The sequence below is a fragment of the Nannospalax galili genome, unplaced genomic scaffold (assembly GCF_000622305.1).
Source record: "Nannospalax galili isolate Female #2095 unplaced genomic scaffold, S.galili_v1.0 scaffold513, whole genome shotgun sequence".
Classification (NCBI taxonomy): domain Eukaryota; kingdom Metazoa; phylum Chordata; class Mammalia; order Rodentia; family Spalacidae; genus Nannospalax; species Nannospalax galili.
This window is the reverse complement of record NW_008334861.1, coordinates 83,940-89,283: the sequence shown is the minus strand read 5'-3', so window position 1 is coordinate 89,283 and position 5,344 is coordinate 83,940.

Genomic DNA, 5,344 nt, shown 5'->3' with positions numbered 1-5,344 from the left:
TCAAACGGTGTTGTAATGATATGCTTCTTCTAAGTATGTTGTTATTAAATAAATCATTTTTAAAAATTAAAAAAAAATTGGAAATAATAAATGTAGGAGGAATACGACAATTGGAAAAACTGCCTTCTTGAAACACTTAATGAAATAATGGACCTAAGCTATAATTATCAATGGCCATAAAAGTATTAGGTAAAGGGAAAGGGGGAGCATTTTAAATAGAAGGCTTCACCAACACCGTTTGAACCCACTGTGCAATCCTACTATCAGTAAAAGTGAGACAACCAGGTTTTATTTCTCATGAAGTGATGTGACAGAAAGTACCAAGCACTGGACAGGCAGGATTTTCATTCCCCAAATACAACCTGAGTCCTCTAATCAAAGACAGAAATAGCTGAAAGATTATTAGAAATTTAAGGATAAAAAGGATGAGAATTTTTAGACACAAAGTTTGGGAAACTAGCCAAAGGAAAAGGTTGAAATCTGAAGCAGGAGGCAGAGGATTCAGACACGAATCTCAGATGCAATGTCAGCGCTAGAGAGAGATTGGGGAGTCATTTATGTAGCGATGTCTATAGAGAGAAGACTTGAGATTAGGTTTGCATCAGAAAAGGAGAGGAACCACAACATTTATAGCACAATGGGCTATTCAGGATGGAGGAGGGGAAAGTGATGGGGAGAAAGGAAAAAGAAAAAAAGACCCAGCAATAAAATCAAACAAAGTAGGGAAAAGCCAGGAGAAAACCGATATAGTTTGATGTCAACAAGGCTAAAGCAGGAACAAATTTCAAGAGAAAGGTGGTCAATAGTGTTAAATCCTCAAGGAAAGTTGAGAAGGAAAAGGGCTCAGCAAAAGAATCAACTCCTTAGCACGAGTTTCTACCATACATACTAATTAAGGTCAAGCTGACAATGACCTCACTAATAGTGAGTGTGTAAGAAGCTTTCTTAATCATCGACCCCCACTGTTCCTTCATTCATTTTTTCATTCATTTGCCCACTCCAACAACTATTCATTTAACTAACTTCACTGAATCTCTGTTCCAAGCCAAACCCTTGCTGTGTGTGGCAGATACTGAGACAAATCAAATATCTGCCCTCGAGAAGCTCACAGCTTAATGAGGAAGACAGACCTAGAAAAATAATTACAACATAGTGTTAACATTTCAACGCACACTTATTAAATGTAAATTCCGGGCCAGACGCTATACAAACATAAACAAGTAGTTCTTGTCTGCAGGGAGCTCAGAACATAGCTTGGAAAGCAGACGGAATTACACCCGATTGTGATATGACCTAGAAATAAAAGGACTGTACAAAATGCAAGAGAGTGCTAAGTAGGAAATGGCACCTGTGTGAAAGCCTTTGAAGTAGGGGCTATTCATGTGTCCATTTTCACATGAGGAGAGTCGGGTCCAGGGAGATCAGGTGCTGTGTTCAAGTCTACATAGTTCAATGAAGCAGAATCAGTGTTCAAACGTGAGTCTGGGAAACTTAGGAGTTTAGGTTTTACGTACAAAAAAGCAGAAAGGAAGAATAAGAAGGAAGATTTAAAGGAGGAGGAGGGAAGGAGAGCAGCAGTCAACTTTCCCCAAATGCTGATCATGGGTTAGACGCCAGCATGTTAGATGCATGCCATGTTAGGTACAGGCAGCCAGGTAACCCTCACCACATCCTACGAGGGGAACACTTTTAATTACTCAATTTTCTTTATGTTCTCTTGAGATATCGAAAAATATCCTCAATGTCACTGAGCTGTATGTGAACTAAAGCAAGGCTTCAATCTACCCTACTCTTCTGAGTCTCAGTCCTAATATAGCTACCTTGACAGCCAAGAGCAAGGTGTTTGGCCCTTTGCTTCGACACCTAGGAGAGACATCCTCAACTCTTGCACAGGAGATAGCAGGGGTCCTTTCTTATGGTTCTATCTGAAACTAGCGAGTACACAAATTAGAATCCATATTGCATGGTATATTCCCAATACAAAAGAATGATCCAGGCTGCCCTAAGGAGGATTAAGACTCAGTTTCCTTCCTCATCTGAAGCAATGAATATCCTAACAATGCCTTCTTGAGTCCCATGCCCTACAGTGAAGAGCTTGTCATGCATTATGTCTTTAAAACATCACTTTGGGTAAAAGAAATTTAACACACACACACACACACACACACACACCAGAAATAAGGTAGTTCTTCGTCATGGAGATTTTCTCCAGAATAGGTATTTCTCCGATTTCACATGTATCTCCTAGAGGTCCTCTGCTGTTCACTGTTCAAACATGACAGTTTTTATTAGTACATGGATACCATATTTCCTTGCTCAAAATTAATTTCCCTTTCCACTACAGCAAGGGCCACAGGGATAGTAGAGGGAGAACTGGGCTCTAGAGGAGCTGAGGCATCATTCCTGAGTTTTGTTTTATGGATTCTTTACTTGGTCCCTCTACCTGATTCAGACCTGTAATGTTAACCTTACACCTCAAGGCTCAGTTCCATTCTAGTTCTCACACCAAACTATCCATGAGTACAAAGTAAATGCCCAGTCTCTGGACATAGGCTTTCTCTTATACCCGGATCCCCCAAATTGCTACCTGAAACCTTCATGATGTTCCTAGACTGTAAACGTCCCCAAGTTTAGCTGTTATAACAAGTTTCTCTTATCAGCTGGCCTTCTGCCTTGATTCTGAACAGCTCTAAACCCTGTGGCTTGTCCTGATGATTGTCTCTGCCTCCTTTCAAACTGAAATTGTGGCTTAAATCTAACTGTCTTACATGTCTCGCCGGGCGTGGTAGCACACGCCTTTAATCCCAGCACTGGTAGCACACACCTTTAATCCCAGCACTCGGGAGGCAGAGGCAGGCGGATCTCTGTGAGTTCAAGGCCAGCCTAGTCTATATAGTGAGTTCCAGGACAGCTCGGGCTACAGGGAGACCCTGTCTCAAAAAGACCAAAAAAAAAAAAAAAAAAAAAGGCAAAACATGTCTCTTCCCCCAACATCTGGTACAGAAGGTAATCATTAATGTATGTCTGCCGGACCTAGGGGCTACTCCAGATGTGTTGTTTCTGCTTGTCTTTTCCTCTGCAACTGGCACCCTTGCCCCATGACTAGAGTTTGGTCAACAGTGTGATATCTTGCAGATGATGATAGCCCAGTTAGCTGCACATCCAAATCATACCCATATGCATACCATTAGCTATGCAATCTTGAGACAGCTACTTAACTTTGCTATGTCTTGTTCTTCTCATACATAAAATAAGGACATAATATTGCTAACTTATAAGACTGTTATGCAAAGATTAAAAGAGCTAAATGTTAAATGGCTACCACAGTGTCCATACAAGTGTTAGCTCATACCATTGTTATTACTCTGCTGCCTGACCTGAATTGCTGTTTTGACTATTTCTAAAAATTTTATTGAGGTACACCATACACGTGGAGACCATTCTCCTTAACTCTGGTACCTGGCTCTGCTTGTAAGATGGTATTGCAATGTGAATTTGAAATTACCCCAAGGCGTATGGTTTGAATGCTCAGTCTTCAGCTTGTGGTACTAAGTAGAAGACTGTGGAGCCCTTAAGAGGTGGGGTTTGTTTGTTGGAATGAAGTCAGTGGGGCAGGCCTTTGGATGTTATATTCATTTCTGGGTATAGTCTAGTTTCTCCGTTTTCTTCCTTGACCATACCCTGTGAACAGTTGCAGGTTCTGTAATGAACAGAGACACTCTTGCTTCCCTGTCTTTCCTGTCACAACGAACTAAATCACTCTCAGACTGTGATCCTAAATAAACACCTCCTCCCTTAAGTTGTTGGGTGAGGTGTTCTTCCATTGCTGTGAGAAAAGTAACTAATATACAAAGTGACTTCTTAAGCATGTGTCATGTCCATTAGCCATTTCCAATGTGAGTGCTCAGCTCCCTCTTCATAGTGCCTAGCCTGCTTCTGCCAATCATGCCACCACTCAAGGCCCATCATTGTGAGCATGCGAGTCTTATATTAGAACAAACAACTACCTCCAGCAACCAAGGTGTGAGCAAGCAGTTGTCTGTTAGGCTAGGCAGTACCTAGATTAAACTGAGTTGGGAGAAAGCACCAGTATATTTTGAAAGACAACAGACTTGGAAAGTGAAGCAGAGGGACAAAAAGCTATACAGTTGAACCTATGGTAGAGCTTTCCTGGAAAGAGTTTGCAAAAAGTGCAAGAAGATGAACAGACTTTTGAGACTGAGACAAACAGGTGATATGGATCCTGCTGTGTTAGGGGTTTATTTGAAACAATCCCCTGTGTGCTTTCCTTCCCTTTTGGCTTCTGCTCCTTATCAATCTTCTGGCTAAAGAGATACCCTTCCTCAGGTTCTTCCTAACTGCATATAGGTGAGCAAAGTCCACTGTGACACTCCTTCCAAGGAAGAGGAAAGAAGATGCCTTTGTGGATGATAAGAGTCCACCTTCCTGTCCATTGTGTCACTATCTTTGTCTCCTCCATGAAAATTCTTCATACCCTGAAATTCCCTGAAAATGACTTGAGATGGAAAATTCTCCTTTGTCTTCTTCAGGTCCAGCTTCCACCAACTTCCCTCTCCAAGACATTCAGTAGAAAATGAGCAATAACAATTTTGACAAAGCAGGCAGGAAAAAAAGCCCCAATGTTGAGTGCTGTGACCCTTGATTTCCACTGATGGGATCACATCCTGGAAATGGAACTTGGCTGCTTGTGGCCAGGAGAGTCTAGGGTTAGGATTCCAGGGACATCCCAGCAGAGACATTTTATATCCTGGGGTTTCCCTTTATTTCCCCTTATGGCATTGCCTGCCTAGAAACCTTTGTTGATAGGAAGAAAAGGTATTTAACTGATTTGGGAGAAGCCAGTGGTCTCTAGCCCTGAGTATGCCACACTGGCGTGTCTTATCTCTGCTGTTTGAACCTCTTTTGAGTCATTTTGCAGTACAGATTGGTCAGGGGTGAGTTATGACTACTTCTTGGGGAGATGGAGCTTAAATGGCCATTTAGAGCTGGCTCAGGTCATATTGGGGTACTTCCTGGTGTAAGAAAAGATTCAGAGGTATGAAAAAAACTCTCAGGAAACCTGTCTGTTTGGAAGTTCTCATTTGTTTGGTTTTGCTTTCTGACTTGTAACCCTTCTTACTAATGGGTTGTGTGGCTCTTTCCATATCATCTGAGTTCTCTGAGCTGCTGTAGTAGCTGATGGACAGCTTCCAATAAAAGCCCTGTGACCAAAAGGAAACTGAAGCTCTATTGGGCCACTATATGGCCCACATGTATAGTAGATTTTTTGATAAAACCACCTGTTTCATGAATCTTTACATCTGAAAATGGTTTGTCAAAAATC